This window comes from Sus scrofa, chromosome 5 (genome assembly GCF_054392235.1).
Source record: "Sus scrofa isolate SSC_HxYL_T2T_F1_AM1 chromosome 5, Sscrofa_HxYL_maternal_Yorkshire_Landrace_v2.0, whole genome shotgun sequence".
Classification (NCBI taxonomy): domain Eukaryota; kingdom Metazoa; phylum Chordata; class Mammalia; order Artiodactyla; family Suidae; genus Sus; species Sus scrofa.
Window position 1 is genome coordinate 98,585,762 of NC_139387.1, and position 17,755 is coordinate 98,603,516.

The 17,755-nt window shown below is 36.6% G+C and overlaps 1 long non-coding RNA gene across 6 annotated transcripts in view; it reads right to left on the reverse strand.

Annotated features, from left to right (window-relative positions):
- LOC146403579 (uncharacterized) overlaps window positions 1-17,755 on the reverse strand; it is a 408,191-nt gene that overhangs the window by 308,025 nt on the left and 82,411 nt on the right. The window contains exon 4 of one of the 6 annotated variants that reach the window (XR_014804476.1): window positions 12,768-12,885. The exons of the other annotated variants lie outside the window; for them this stretch is intronic. This is a non-coding gene — a long non-coding RNA (uncharacterized LOC146403579). The remainder of the gene's footprint in view (window positions 1-12,767; window positions 12,886-17,755) is intronic. 6 annotated transcript variants of the gene reach the window in all.

Below are 17,755 nucleotides of genomic sequence, written 5' to 3' on the forward strand. Positions count from 1 at the left end.
GAGGTGGGCGTGGCCCACTGCCATTGGAGTTACCTGAACAAAAATCACTTGCAGCCCCATTCACCTAAAGGCACTACAGAGGAGGGCATTGTGACCGAATACCACCTGTTGGTGCTCTCACACCCCCGGGAACACACCCGCCTTGCAGCTGCCACTGCCAAATGTTCCAGGCAGTATCAATATGCCTGATCTCTGTTACTTTCCAGGATCCTGCAACTAGGAGCATCCAGGACAGCACCTCATATGTGGGCTAAGTGAGATGGGTTGCTTCATGCATGATCTACAGGTGCCAGGGGCAAACCAATGCAGTTATCACTGACTCAAGAGATGGTCATGGCCTGCTCCCAATAGGGTTCCCTAAACGGGTACCACCTGTGGTTCCAGTCACCACAGAGGAGGGCATTGCAATCAAACACAAGCTGTTGTTGCTCTCACTCCCCTGGGAACTCACACACCCTGCCCTTGCTACTGCCAAATGCTCTGGTCACCTTGAAGATCTGCCCAGAGCTCATTACCACTTCCCAGGACCATGCGACTAGGAGTAGTCTGTGCCACCTTCCTGCAAGTCCTTGTTGCTTTTGAGAGCCCAATGACCAAGCACTGACTTCTGGCCCTACCCTTTGCCTCCTTCCCCCTGAAAACACACTGAGCATCCTGGGAAAAACAGCTAACAGCCTGCTCACACTGAAGAGACAGCAAATATTCAAACTCCCACACCAAAAATAAATAGTAACCCCCACCAAATACAAAGGGGTACTCTTGCATAGAAGTAGTCCCCCAAGACTACAGTTTGGCTTCCCTGAACTCACAGAAAAAGAAAAACACAAGCAAGATAAAGAAGCACAGAAACCATTCCCAGTTAAAGGAACAGGAGAATTCACCTAAAGCAGTCAGCAATGAAACAGACCTCTGCAGTCTGACAGACATTGAGTTCAAAAGGGAGGTATTGAAAATACTGAAGAAATTAAGAGAGGATATGAACAGTAATGCAGATTTCTTTAGAAAAGAACTCAAAAATATAAGGAGGAGCCAAGAAAAATGAGAATATTCATTTGCATAGATACAAACTGAGCTAAAGGCAATAAAGAGCAGAATGAATAATGCAGAGGAATGAACTACTGATGATAAGTGAAGATAAAATAATGGAAATCACCCAATCAGGACAGCAGACAGAAAACCAAATGAAAAAACATGAAAGCAATATAAGAGACCTGTGGGATAATATAAAGTGGGCGGATCTATGCATAATAGGAATTCCAGAAGGAAAAGGAAAAGAAAAGGGGATTGAAAATATATTTGAAAAAATTATGGCTGAAAACTTTCCAAATCTAAAGGATATCAAGATACAGGAAGCACAGAGGGCCCCAAAGACGTTGAACCCAAACAGACCCACACCAAGACGTATTATAATAAAAATGGCAAAAGTTAAAGATAAAGAGAGGATTCTAAAGGCAGCAAGAGAAAAGCAAAGCATTAATTATAAGGGAATCCCCATAAGGCTATCAGCTGATTTCTCTATACCAACACTACAGGCCAGAAGGGAGTGGCAAGAAATATTTAAAGTACTGAAAGGAAAAAATCTGCAACCTAGAATACTCTATCCAGCAAGAATATCATTTAAAATAGAAGGAAAAATAAAGAATTTCTCCAATAAACAAAAGCTAAAAGAGCACAGCAATTCAAAACCCATTCTAAAAGAAATACTGAAAGGGCTTCTCTAAATTAAAAAAAAAAAAAAAAAAAAAAAAAAAAAAAAAGAGAGAGAGCGAGAGAAAAAGAAGAATTAGATTGGAGGAAACCACAACTGGAAAGCAGTCACTTAAATAAGGCAGATGCAGATCTAAACAAGAAGATGTTAAAAAAAAAAAAAAAAAGACATCAAAATGTGGGAAGGAAAGTAAGAAAATACAGATTCTTTTTTTTTATTTTAATGATGTGTTTGAGCCTATATGACTGTCAGGCAAAAGCAAGCAGATATAGGAAGGGCTTGATGTGCTGAAAAAACAGGGCAACCACAAATCAAAATCAAACATTACATTCACAAAAACTGAAAAGAAAACTACTCAAGCATAAAATAAATGGAAACCATCCAAACCAAAAAAGAGAAACAAAGAATCAACTGGATAACAAGGTTTAAAATGGCAATAAATACATATCTATCAATAATCACCTTGAATGTTAATAGACTGAATGAATGTTCCAATCTAAAGACAGAGTGGCAGATTGGATAAAAAAGCAAAAACTTTCAATGTGCTGTCTACAAGAAACTCACATTAAGGCAAAGGACACATACAGATTTAAAGCGAAGGGATGGGAAAAGATATTTCATGCCAATGGACAAGACAGGAAAGCAGGAGCTGCAATACTCATATCAGACAAAATAGACTTTAAAATGAAGGCCATAAAGAAAGACAAAGAAGGACACTATTTAATGGTTAAAGGATCCATTCAAGAAGAGGATATTACAATTGTCAATATATATGCCCCTAAAACAGGAGCACCCAGATACCTACACAAATACTAACAGACATAAAAGGAGAAACTGATGGGAATACAATCTCAGTAGGAGACTTTGACACTCCACTCACGTCAATGGACAGGCCCTCTAGACAGAAAATTAATAAGGCAACAGATCCTAAAGGACACAATAGAAAAGTTAGACTTAATTGACATTTTCAGGAATTACATCCAAAAAAAATGAAAATATACATTCTTCTCAAGTGCACATGGAATATTCTCAAGGATGAATCACATACTGGGGCACAAAGCTAACCTCAACAAATTTAAGAGTACAGAAATTATTTCAAGTATCTTCTCTAACCACAATGGCATGAAACTAGAAATCAACCACAGGAAAAGAAATGAGAAAAAACTCACTACATTGAGACTAACCAACATGCTTCTAAAAAAACCAATGGGTCAATGAGGAAATCAAGAAAGAAATTAAAAAATACCTTGAGACAAATGATAATGAATACACAACCACTCAAAATTTATGGGATGCTGCAAAGGCAGTGCTCAGAGGGAAATTCATACATGCCTTCCTCAAAAAAGAAGAAAAATCTCAAATCAACAACTTAACCCAACCCATCAAAAAAAATAGGGAAAAAGAACAAACAAAACCTAAAGCAGCAGAAGGAAGGAAATCATAAAGATCAGAGAGGAAATCAGTAAAATAGAGATTCAAAAAACAATAGAAAAAATCAATAAAACCAAGAGCTGGTTACTTGAAAAGATAAACAAAATTGACAAATCTCTGGCCAGACTTACCAAGAAGAGGAGAGAAAAAAACCCAAATTAAAAGAAATAAGAAATGTAAAAGGAGAACTCTTAATGGATATTGCAGAAATACAAACAAACAAAAAAAAGACAATACTGTGAACAATTGTATGCCAACAAATTTGACAACCTAGAAGAAATGGACAACTTTCTAGAGACCTACAGCCCACCAAAACTGAATCAAGAAGAAACGGATCAACTGAACAGACAGATCACTAGAAATGAAATGGAGTATGTCATAAAAACACTCCCTACAAATAAAAGTACGGGACCAGATGACTTCACAGGCGAATTCTACCAAACATACAAAGAGGAACTTATACCCAACCTCCTTAAACTTTTTCAAACGGTTGAAGAAGAAACACTCCCAAAGACATTCTATGATGCCACCATCACCCTAATTCCCAAACCAGACAAAGACACCATCAAAAAAGAACACTATAGGCCAATATAGTTGATGAATACAAATGCAAAAATTCTCAACAAAATTTTAGCCATCCGAATCCAACAACATATAAAAAGGATCATACACCACAACCAGGTGGGATTCATTCCAGGTTCACCAGGATGGTTCAACATACACAAATCAATCAACGTCATATACCACATTCACAAAAGAAGTCAAAAATCACATGGTAATCTCGATAGATGCAGAAAAAGCATTTGACAAAGTCTAACATCCATTCATGATAAAAACTCTTACCAAAGTGGGGATAGAGGGAACATACCTTAACATAATCAAAGCCATATATGACAAACCCACAGCGAATACAATACGCAATGGAGAAAAACGGAAAGCCTTCCCACTAAAATATGGAACAAGACAAGGATGCCCACTCTCATCACTGTTATTCAACACAATACTGAAAGTCCTATCCACAGCAATCAGACAAACAAAAGAAATAAAATGCATCCAGACAGGAAGAGAAGAGGTAAAACTGTCATTGTATGCAGATGACATGATACTATACATAGAAAACCCTAAGGACTCAACCCAAAAATTATCTGAACTGATCAACAAATTCAGCAAAGTAGCAGAGTATAAGATTAACATTCAGAAATCAATCATATTTCTGTATACTAACAATGAAATATTAGAAAAGGAATACAAAAGTACATTACCTTTTAAAATTGCACCCCCAAAAATCAAATACCTGGGAATACACCTGGCTAAGAAGGTAAAGGACTTATATGCAGAGAACTATAAAACATTAATCAAGGAAATTAAAGAAGATGTAAAGAAATGGAAAGATATTCCAAGCTCCTGGGTTGGAAAAATTAATATTGTAAAAATGGCCATACTACCCAAAGCAATCTATAGATTCAACGCAATCCCTATCAAATTAGCCATGACACTTTTCACAGAACTAGAACAAACAATCCAAAAATTTATATGGAACCACAAAAGACCCAGAACTGCCAAAGCAGTTCTGAGGAATAAAAACCAAGCAAAAGGCATCATATCTCTCCCAGACTTCAGGCAATACTACAAAGCCACAGTCATCAAGACAGTGTGGTACTGGTACCAGAACAGACAGACAGACCAATGGAACAGAATAGAGAACCCAGAAATAAACCCAGACACGCAGGGTCAATTAATCTTTGACAAAGGAGGCGAGAATATAAAATAGGAAAAAGACAGTCTTTTCAGCAAGTATTGCTGGGAAAAATGAACAGCTGGATGCAAATCAATGAAACTAGAACACACCTTCACACTATGCACCAAAATAAACTCCAAATGGCCAAAAGACTTAAATATATGACAGGACACCATCAAACTCCTAGAAGCAAATATAGGCAAAACATTCTGACATCAACCTTATGAATATTTTTTCAGGTCAGTCTCCGAAAGCAACAAAAATAAAAGCAAAAATAAACCAGAAGGATCTCATCAAACTGACAAGCTTTTGCACCACAAAGGAAAACATAAAAAAAAAAAAAAAGCCAAAAAGACAACTTACAGAATGGGAGAAAATAGTTTCAAATGATGCAAATTGACAAGGGCTTAATCTCTAGAATATACAAGCAATTTCTACAACTCAACAGCAAAAAAGCCAACAACCCAATGGAAAAATGGGCAAAAGACCTGAATAGACATTTCTCCAAGGAAGATGTACAGATGGCCAACAAGCATATGAACAAATGCTCAACATCCCTGATTATTACAGAACTGCAAATCAAAACTACCATGAGATACCACCTCATACCAGTCAGAATGGCCATTATTAATAAGTCCACGAATAACAAGTGCTGGAGGGGGTGTGGAGAAAAAGGAACCCTCCTGCACTGTTGGTGGCAATGTAAGCTCATACAACCCCTATGGAGAACAGTATGGAGGTACCTTAGAAATCTATACATAGAACTACTATGTGACCCAGCAGTCCCACTCTTGAGCATACATCCGGACAAAACTTTCCTTGAAAAAGACACTCGCACCTGTATGTTCATTGCAGCAGTATTCACAATAGCCAAGACATGGAAACAACCCAAATGTCTATCGACAGATGATTGGATTAGGAAGATGTGGTATATATACACAATGGAATACTACTCAGCCATAGAAAAGAATGACATAATGCCATTTGCAGCAACATGGATGAACTAGAGACTCTCATACTGAGTGAAATGAGCCAGAAAGACAAAGACAAATACCATATGATATCACTTATATCTGGAATCTAATATATGGCACAAATGAACCTTTCCACAGAAAATAACATCATGGACTTGGAGAATAGACTTGTGGTTGCCGAAGGGGGAGGGAGTGGGGTGGCCTGAGAGCTTGGGGTTAATAGATACAGACTATTGCCTTTGGAATGGATTAGTAATGAGATCCTGCTGTGTAGCACTGGGAACTATGTCTAGTCACTTATGATGGAGCATGATAATATGAGAAAATAGAATGTGTACATGTGTGTGTAACTGAGTCATCATGCTATACAGTAGAAACATAAAACTGTATTGGGGAAATAAGAATTATGGAAATATTTAAGTGATAAAAGTTTTATATCAATTAAAAAAAAAAAAAGAGAGAAATGTTTTGTTGCACTAAATTGAAATTCCAAGGATAGAAGCATAGTTTGCCATGGTTGTTAAAATTGTTTTTAATAATATGCCTCTGTGTTTGTATAAACATACTTAGACACACACATATCTTACCAGTTTTCTATATGTGTATGTCATATGTACATATGCATATATTATATGTAGGCATACATTATATGTAATCCTAAAAACTGTATAATATCTATTTTTTAAGTGATTAATCCATCTACCTATTTTTCCAGTGTAAGACTTGTACATGTATCAGGCAATTGTCTAAATTTTAATCTATTGATATAATTCAGACACATCATGTGTTGTTTTTTAACCCACTCTAATAAATCATCACCAGATATGCCAGCATTATATTGTTTACATGCTCTGTGTGTAAAACATCTAAAAAAAGGTATACACTTAAGTATGTAATATATACAAATACACACGTGTGTGTATATATATATACATATTATATATATGTGTGTATGTTTTTAGGTGCACAACTACACACATCTATGTACATGTCCTTCATGCATGTGTGTGTGTGTGTATAGCCAAAGAAATCAAATTATGGGACAGATATTAGAGGAAAATGTTTGGTGTTCCCTTTCCATTAGGAAGCATTTGCAAACCACTGCTTGACTAGATCACCCTCAACTTCATCTCTAAACATTTTGTTTACCTGCAGCTAACCAGATTGTTAAGAATCTACCAGACATATCTTCTTGTTGTGGCTAACTTGCTTCTCAGTCATTCATTTGCCAACATATCAAATAATCCTAAAATTTTTTGTGATCACCACTCACAACAAACCGAACTATTTCCGGTTTTGTGTCACTTACTCCCAGGAATTAAAAAGAACATTTCCCCCAAGAGACAAGGGAAGATGGTTTCATTCCTCTACTTCCGAGAAGAACTACACTTCTCTTTTTATAAAGCTAGTGAGCTAATGAACTACACTCCCTCCAAGTTCAAAGCTTATTCCCAGACCTCTGTTTTTACTGGAAGCTTCCTTTGGGGAGGATCTGTAATCCCAGATACCATCAGATTTTACTCACTTCACAAAGGCAGTACTTTACAGCTCCCTGGGAGCTCAGTTGGCTGCCTTGGAGCCAATAGTTGCAGAATTTCTTGAGGACCTAACTCTTTTTCTTGGTTCATACTTAATTTTCAATCATGAAATTATGTTGCCTAATAGATATTCATTGAAAAGGAGTTTAAGACAAAAACGTGAGGTTTTGTAATCTTACTACCCTTAGAGTCTTTTTCAGCCTATTCAATTACCCTTAGAATCTTTATCCACTCTGGTTCTCAAAACTTTGTTTTCTCCTAAGGAATAGGACAGTGGTCTAATTCCTGAGGCTGAACCAAGTACAGTACTTTGAAGGTAAAGGATACCAAATGGGGCACTCCCCATTCTGGAACACAGAGATACACACACCTTTCTCCCTTTGCTTTCCCCAGCCCTATGAGTCAAAGAGGAAGTGTGAGGCAAATGTGTCAAGTCTCATGAGGGCTCTCTCAGAGTTGACTTCAATTCTAATCTTTTATAGGAGATGATTTTTCTTTAACCTGAATATTAATTTCAACTGCAAGCCTTCATCCCTGGCTTGTTGTATGTTCATGGGCTTTTCTGCTTGCCAGAAAAGTTCCACCAAGCCAAGTCTCTTGCTGAAGCAGATCACACACCTCCCTGAGCACTTCCACACACAGTGTGCCCTCTTTGTTGACCCTAAGGGGGTTGCTTCTAACACTTTGCAACTGAAAAAAGTAACAGCTGGTAAGGAAGCTGTGGGGTTTTTAACCATCGGCTTTAAGTCTAATCTTTCAAAATCTGGAAAAGGAAAGAAAAATTTCAATAATCATGATCATTTCAGATTAATAAACAGAATGAATCAAAATGAACAGAAAGACACCTGGAATTGAATATTTGGCTAGCTCCTTCCAAAACTATTTTGGGTTCAACTTTTTCTCACATTTGGCTAATTTAAAAATTTTGGAATAAGGGCAGAGTGGAGAGAATTGATGAGATTATCTGGATAAGTTATTTTGACATTTTCTTAGTTTCACAGAGATTTAAAAAAATCTCATTTTACTAACCATTACTCTAAACATATGATTTGTTTCTCAATAACCTACACTAAAATATTGAATTCTTTATTTTAGCTGAAGAAAGTGGGTAAAATATATGTGGTATGTACTAATATGTTTATACATATAGGTATACATATATATATTTAATATATTCCCCATAGAAATACTTCAGTGTTCAAATTTAGCAAATATTAATGATGGTTATAAAATTTTTTGCATGGTGTTGTTGGCGGTAGAATGAACAGTTTGACATGGTCTTATCACCAAGAGCAAAGGATATGATACTGGGAACAACAGCAATGTTTGTGATTTCTATTATCACTGCCATTTATACTGGGTTTTACAACATTCACAGACACATGCACTTAAACCCTAGAAAAACTCAGTGAAAGAAATAGTTTTGGTGCTATTTTTTTTTTTTTTTTTTGTCTTTTGTCTTTTTTGTTGTTGTTGTTGTTGTTATTGTTGCTATTTCTTTGGCCGCTCCGGCGGCATATGGAGGTTCCCAGGCTAGGGGTTGAATCGGAGCTGTAGCCACCGGCCTACGCCAGAGCCACAGCAACGCAGGATCCGAGCCACGTCTGCAACCTACACCACAGCTCACGGCAACGCCGGATCCTTAACCCACTGAGCAAGGGCAGGGACCGAACCCGCAACCTCATGGTTCCTAGTTGGATTCGTTAACCACTGCGCCACGACGGGAACTCCTGGTGCTATTTTTAACTCCATTTTACAGATGTGGAAATCAGAGTAATCTGGCCAAGGTCATGTGGTTAGGAAGTGGTAGAACTAAGATACAAAAGCATACTTTGTGAATAAAAAATTTCTATTTTTTCTATGACATATCACAACAGGTCAAATAACAATACAGGTCAAGGCCATCAAGTGTCTGAAAATAAACACAGATGTGCTGCAGCATTTAGAGGTGAGAAAAAAAACCCTGTCTCATAGAGTTTTCTACCATGATAGAAATAGTCTCTATCTGCACCATATATGGGACCATTAGTTATGTGTGGCTATTGTTTTACTTGAAATGTGGTTGCTAGTGCAACTGAGGAATTGAATTTTTAATTGTACTTTATTTTATTATTTATTTATTTTTATTTTTATTATTATTATTATTTTTTGTCTTTTCTAGGGCCACACCCACGGCATATGGAGGTTCTCAGGATAGGGGTCTAATTGGAGCTGTAGCCACCGGCCTACACCAAGCCACCACAACACGGGATCCACACCGTGTCTGTAACCTATACCACAGCTCAGAGCAATGCTGGATCCTTAACTTTTGTTTTTGTTTTTTTTGTAATTGTACTTAATTTTAATCAACTTGAATTTAAATAATGACCTGTGACCAACGGCTTCCATATTAAATAGCACAGCTTGGAGATTCTTTTCAGAGGAGAGCCACTGAATACTTTCCAATTGGGAGCGGTCAAATGAAGATCGTGCTTCAGGATATTAAAGTGACTGTGCTAGAATTTTCTCCCAAGAGACACAGAGGACAGTTTGGTTGAGATTATTCATATCAATTCAGATGTGAATGGGCGAAGACCTCAGACAGGAGGGGGGGTGGTAAAAGTGGAAATAGGAGAAATTATGAAGAAGTGGTTCCTAGGACTTGAGTACTCATTAGCTGTGAGACGCCAGTTTTCCTTCTTCAGTGCCTGAGAGACAATGAAATAACTGAAAAATAGGTAAGAACAGGCAGCTGATTCTGAGGTAAAGACAATTTGATCTTTTTAATGTATCCTCATAGGATGTAAGGGAGAATTCATTAACTGTCAACAGAAAGAGTGTATCAGCTCTACATACTTTAGAAATCAAGATATTGAATCTAAAGTATCTGGTTGGAACCCTCAGCCCCTGTCAAAGGCAAAGCTAACATTCGATACACTTTCCTTACTTCAAGTAGAAGGTGTGTTTAATTGCACCATCACTGAATATACCCTAAAGAACATGAGGGGAAAAAATAAAGGAAAGGAAAGGAAAAAAGAAACTTCACAAAAGAATGGAGACTTAGCTCACCGTCAACAGACTGATGTAAATCCAATCCTGAGGCCATGCCTTTTATATCTTTGTCTTCATTAATTGGTTCTGAAGTCTGTGACTGAGTGATATTTAGCTTTATTTCCTGTGGTATTAAATTCAGGTGGCATTGGCTGAACAATGGCTTTGTACTGGGTACCACTGCAGGCACTGGTATAGATACAGAGCATAATTCTCTGTCCTAAAGAAATCTAGTCTCAGTTTTGAGGCTTACGGTAGGAACACAAATCACTGCACTTCACTCATGTGTTGAACTGTGTTGTTCCGTTCGAGTTTAAAGGAAGAAGGGAGATAGGACAATTTATGAAGGACATCAGAAATGGGTTTTTGGAGAATGAAAATTTCATAAGTTGATACAGAAGGATAGTTAGAGCACTCTCAGACACAGACAAAATATAAAGGATATTGCACGTACTAGATTAACTATAAGCCACATTATTAACAGTACAACTGCGAAGTGGGTTTGAGAAAACTAGTCTTTAGCAAGACTAAGCTGGTAATGCAGGTTGGGGGTCATGCTGTGGGGAATCTTGAAGATTAGATACATTCATTTGACAATTATTCAGTGAACAGCTACTAAATGCTGGGCATTCTCTTGAGCTGTGAAGGAAATAATAAATAAAACAGATCAATTCACTATCATGAAGCCTCTATTTTAGTACTAAAGAAAAATAAACAAAAAATACAAATAATTAGTTTTAGTTGTCAAATGTTCTTTGAGGAAAATAAAAATGATGTTTAACTATGTAACAGAGAAGCTTCGCATCTTCAAAGGACTCAAAGAGGGTATTTCTGAGGAAGTTCATTTAAGCTGAGGCCTGAAAGATATGAAGATATTAATTCAATACATAGACTTTAAAAAGTTGGTCAGAGGATGCTGGGGGAATACAAAGATTGTTCTGGACAGAGGAAGTAGCATGTTCAAAGGTCCTGGGGCAGGTATAATCTTAATTAGATCAAAGACCTGAAGAAAGTCTATTTGGCAGGTGTGTGGTAGTGATGAGAGTGAGTTCTAAGAAAAATCAAAGAAGTGCGTTGCTGTGGCTGTAGCGTAGGCCAGCAGCTGCAGCTCTAATTCAACCCCTAGCCTGGGAATTTCCACACACTGCAGGTGTGGTCCTAAAAACAAAAAATAAATAAAGAGAAGTAGGCACAGGCCAGATAAGGGCCAGATGATGCGGTGCCCTGTGGTCTACTTAAAGCATCCTGACCTTTACTCTAAAAGCAGTAAGAAGCCAACGAATTATGTCTAAAAGGGGTTAATATCAGCATAGGGTTTTAATTTGCAAACACTGCAATCTGCTTTATCTAAACAGAAAAATTACTAAACATATAACTGATTTTAACAGAAAAATAAAGCTATAAAGTAGTTTATTCAAAAATTTTTTCAAATTAATTATTTAATTTTGGGGGGTCTTTTTTTAGGGCTATACCCATGGCATATGAAAGTTCTAAGGCTAGGGGCTGAAACAGAGCTGCAGCTGCCAGCCTACACCACAGCCACATGAATGTGGGATCCAAGCCATGTCTGCAACCTACACCCCAGCTCACAGCAACGCTGGATCCTTAACCCACTGAGTGAGGCGAGGGATCAAACCCATGTCCTCACGGGTACCAGTCAGGTTTGTTACCACTAAGCCGTAATACGAACTCCCAAAGGTATGAAGTAGTTTAAAGAGAAAGCGAAATTATTGAAGAATATTAAGATAAGAGAATTAGGATATAAAGCCAGTGGCTTTGGAGTTGCTCCATTACAAACCCTACTACCACTACTGTGGCTGAGAAAAGGGACCTCAGACCTCATCACTGATGCTGGGCTACAGAATGCTGCTAGAAAGACTTCAACGGGAGTTGTCTCTGAAATGCAGGTGCCTGCCCACCGTGTTCTTCTTTCTCCTCAGAATGAATCTTCCTTCTTTATGTCACTGCCTTCTACATTAAAATCTCCACAAGTGTGCCTGATAGTCACATATCCTGGGGAAACATGAATTTTTAAGATGGGAAATTCCTCAAATATAAAGAAAGCTTTTGAAGTTCTTGGATAACCAAAAGGATATAAATGTCCCTATAAAGGGCTATATTCAATTTGTCGAAGTGATTAAAGTTTATGAGCAAAAGAGACCAACAATTAGGGCTATATTTTCGGAAAATAAAAATTTGGCAATTATATGTAGGCTAATGGGTGTGCAGGGGAAATCTGATAGGAAGCTTTTGGGAAGTTTTAGTGAGGAGCAAGTGTCTGAATGAGAGAAGTGGAAGTAGAAAAAACACGACATAGTTGAGAAATATGAACGGAAATGATGGTGTACCATTTCTAGGCTTTCCTCATGTAAACCTTTCCATGCCATCCTCTCTGCTCTGCTTCTCTTCATCACCTTAGTCAGATGAATAAGGAACCTTGGAAACCACCTGGCAAAGATGATGGGACTAAAGAGGAAAATTAAAATTAGGATGTAACATGTGTTGATCTTGCCTTTTCAGAAGCAGTAAATGTTTAGGATTTAATTTAACTTCTTTCTAGTAGATTTCTTCCAGTGGAGGTTAGATGGATAGGTTATGGGTTATGGGTAGATTAGACTGACTGGTATCTTAACAAGGTTAAAAACAAGCAGAACTTGTATATCTTTTCCTTCACTCAAAGAGTGTATGCTACTTTTTATAAAATATTGCTGAATACTGGGTTTATAGTTTTGCCTAGGAGCAAAACTGGAGCTGTGGACAAAATTGTCTGAAAAACAAATTGGTGTGAGGCCAGTGATGCAATAATCCTGGATGTCTGTACTCCATTACTGCAAGGCAGAAAATTAAAAACACACTAAAACACCTAAAAATGGAGATAAAATGAAAAAAGACTAATGTTGGCAGGAATGTGGAACAATCAGAACTCTGAAATATGGTCATGGAATTATAAAATGATGTATCTACTTCAGGAAAAAAAATGGTAGTTTCTTATAAAAGTAAATATCCTTCTACTCTATGGCTTAGGAATTCTCTTAGGTATTTATCCAAGAAAAATGAAGATATATCCACAAAACTCCTTGTGCAATAATGTCCATGCTGGTTTTATTCATAACACCCAAAAGCTGGAAATAGCTCTGGTATCCATCAGTAAGAGAATAGACTTTAAAAAAAAAAAAAAAAAAAAAAAAAAAAGAACTGTGATACATTCTTACATTTAACACTCCCTCCCTCTCAGTAATAAAAAGGAATGCACTATTGACACAACAACATAAGCAGATTTCAAAAATATCTTGAGTGAAATAAGCCAGACACTAGAGAGTACATACTTTATGATTCTGTGGATATGCATTTCTAGATCAGATGAAACTTATGTATGGCAAGAGAAATTAGAGCAACTGGTTCTTGGAGGGACAAGAATTCACTGGGCACTTCCTGCCGTGAGAAGCAATATTTCATTTCTTGAAGTATGGTGCACATACATATATTTTTTAAAAATAATTGAAATGTACACTTAAAATTTTTACATTTCACTATTTTAAAATTATGCCACAGTGAAAACATAAATGATAAATTAAAATCCTCTGCTTTATAAAGATGAGGCATAAAATTTTGAGCTTTGAAAAAACTATAAATATTCCGGCAAGCAGTTGCCTAAATTTGAGCTGCAGAAGGAACCTCAGCACTGTCCAGGTATTGAGAACTCTTCTATCCAATGCTGGGAAGATTAGGAAATGCTGAGGATTAATTTTTGACTCTTCTTTCCATGAATGTGTAATTCACATGGAATTTTATTTTGAAGCCCATGCCACTGAATGTTAGTATTCAACTTGAAATTTCATTCACTTTTTAACTTCTGTCTGGGGAATGGATGATGTTGGGGGGGCTTATACTCACATTTGAGATATCTACATATATTGTAATTTTTTTAACTGCAGAATTTTAATGCTTTTTATTATATGAATATCCTAGTGTTGTCTTTCAATTGTATCGAAGAATTTCTGACATGCTGTGTTAGACAATATAGCTGGACATAATTTGGGATGGAAAAGTAATAGGAAGAAAAATTTTAGTGTTTACATACAGAACCTTCTGATCAAATTTTACACTGCCTACAAAAGTCCCAAGAGGATACTCAAAATGAGGAGGGTTTCCATGGTGTACAGCTGTGGAGAGTGGCATGAGGATTATTCTGGGCTAAAGACACTTGAGAAACAGCAGGTGCAAGAAGGATTATCTGACCTCCCTTTTCTTCCTGAAGGCAGGAGATAACACTCCCAAGTGAAGGATGCTCTCCCTACATCAGGAAGGAAGAAAGAGCCTTATCACCAGAGGTAGGGTGTCAGGCCAAGAGAATGCTGTACAAACAGAACTTGTTAAAATAACCTTTGTGTTCCTTTAGTCTCCCCATATAGTTTCCATAACTTCACACAGTTATTTTCTAAAGTTGTTTCTTTTTGTTCAACTTAGTATACAAGCATTTAGGGTTTTGCCACTTCTCTGGGTCTTCATTTTCCTATGGGGAGCCTCATGTACATGTAAAAAATCTGTATGCTTTTATCCTGTCAATATCCCTCTATCAATTTAATCTTCAGGTCCAGCAGAGATCCTGAGGGTAAAGTTTTGCCTCCCCTACTGGCAAGGAATTATGAGATTCAGTTAGCCAGTCCAATGGATTTTCATGTAAAGCTTCATCTTCCTTCTTAGCCTCAAGCCATTAAAAATTATTTTGTTCTCCATCTGCAGACTCCTGTCTATGTCTCAGCTCAGAATCTGGGTAAGGCAGAGAGGAAGACGTTTCTTTAGAGGTGATATTTAAAATCAGTAATACTTAAATTTTCCATAAACGAACTAATAGACAAAAGCAAAGAGGACTAAGGAAGAATCCTTAAAAGCATATTATTTATAAATAATCTGAAAGAAGAAAGGAGTCAGTAAATTAAATGGAGAATGAGTGATGAAAAGGTAGGAGAAGCTACAAGCAGGTAAAGAGTGAGAGGCAGAAAAGAGAAGCTTCAGCAAGATAGATGATGCAGACAGAGGTCTAGGAGGATGACACATGAGAAAGGCAATTCTGTTCTCCAATATCTATTCAATTATGAAACACATGACAATCTCCAAAAAGCCTTGAAATACAGTCATTGTTCATTGCTGGAATGTAACCATTATTAGAATGCAGGTTCCTCAAGGGCTCAGGATTACATGTTGTTTGGGTACCTAACCCCCAGTTGGCACTGAACCATGCATTCGTGAAATAAAAGGTCTTATTTTTCCTCATCACTATCTTGTGTAGATATTTCACCTATTTTTACTTTATAGGTTAAAAAGCCAGGATCATCACATTAAATTAATGATTCCTGATAACTGCTACTATGCTCTGCTCAGCTACAGTAAGGCGCTCAAAACTCACCTCCCCCACCTCCTTTGCATCTTTGTTCAAATGACAATTTCTCAGCATTTGACCCCTGACCACTCCATTTCAACTATTCTTCCTTCTCTGATCATTCCCCTGTTCCACTGCTCTCCACAGCACTTACTGCCTTCTGATAGACTACTTCACTGTTGATTCTGAATATGAGCTAGAGTGAAGATAATTTTTTTCCTCTTTGTTCACAGATACATTCCAGGCACTTTTAAGAGTGACTGGCATTAAGTAGCTGCTTAAGAAATTATGTATTGAATGAATTAAAAGTTAGAGCTCTTTGGAAGCATGAGAAAATAAAACAAAACAGTCTTTTAGTCACCGAGTTTGAGTTTTGGAAAATAAGCAAGTTTAGCTTTTTTCACTTTTCGACCTTATAAAATCACTGAACCCAGTCAATGAGTAAAAACATAATGGTACTACCACTCAATTGTATGTGATGTAGCATACTAAGCTATTTGGCAGAAAATGACTCTAAAACATAATATATGTTAACATATGTAAAGTGGATAGTGACTGATTTTCAAAACATTATTCATACATGTGTGACTTTAATTAGGAAGCCATAATAGATACATTATGAATTTTCATGAAGAAAAAAGCCAGCATCTGGACTTGAGATGCTACACAAAGAGAAAGCTGGGTTTTCTCCTCCTTTTCCAAAGCCCATGAAACCTAAATTTTCTTTAGTTAAAATTTCCCCAGAAATAGCAAAATAAAACCCTAAAGTCAATAAGCCTTCACCATGATTCAACTGTCCACTCGGGATTCAAAGCTTATGCGGAAGACCACAACTCTACAGTTTTTAGAATTTTCTTACACTTACATACTATAACATGACAATATTTGAATAAACCTCTAAGTTCTTGTTCTGTACCTGTATTTCAGATATATTTACCTGAGTTTTTTTGTTTTTTCTTTTAAAGTATCAGCAGTAACCTTCCTATGGTGTGAGCTTTTTAACACTGTCAAAAAAATACTACTTCAAGAAGTATTTTTTCTCCAAAATTCATGGAAATATTTGAAGAGATCATAATTCTACATTAAACCCTTGCAAAGAATTTTCTTCCATGTGTAAACAGATTGTGCCATTTTGGAAATGCATATGAAATAACTGTTTTTAAAGCACTAAAATATCCACTTAGCTTCCAGAGCACTTATATTTCACATAATATCTTGTAATTGTTAATGTCTTGTAATTGTTTCACCATCTCAAGAACTTTAAAATCTCCTAGAAGAGAAACTACTGAAATAATTTATTCTTACTCCTTTCTATTATTAAACAGAAAATAAGCATTTAAAATGTGATTCGTTCAACAGCTCTAAATTAATTTGACTACTACTCATTCAATGCAAATAACACTATGCATACACAAAAAGTATGAGCCGTTATCATTCTTTATGCCAAGTAGGTAGTTGCTCTAAGTAGTCAAAAACCTTATATTTTTATTTTTTTGATAAATACGAAGTAATTAGATCTTGCTTCTTTGTCAAAATACTGAATGCATACCTGTGACTTTATCATTCATATGCATTCATAGATACATGTATTTGTATACCCAATTATGTGCTTTGCACTGTGGTGGATACTTTAGCACATTTTTTATTTTTTATTCCTTAGAATGCCTCTTAAAAGCATCCCTGTTTTTACATTTTAGAAAGAAAGCTGAAGCTTAGAAAAATATAGTTAATTGTCTAAGGTCTCACTGGCAGCAAAAATCAAAGCTGATGTTTAAATGCAAATCTTTAGAATACGAATTCAATTATCCTTCCAAAGTAACATAGCTGACTCATTACATACATATTCTCCATTCAAACAAGCAGGTATTATTAGTGTATATTGTTTATATACCATACTAGTGCATATTATTAAGGACAGAGTAGCCTCTAAACATAGGAGAGCACTTCTAAATGGAT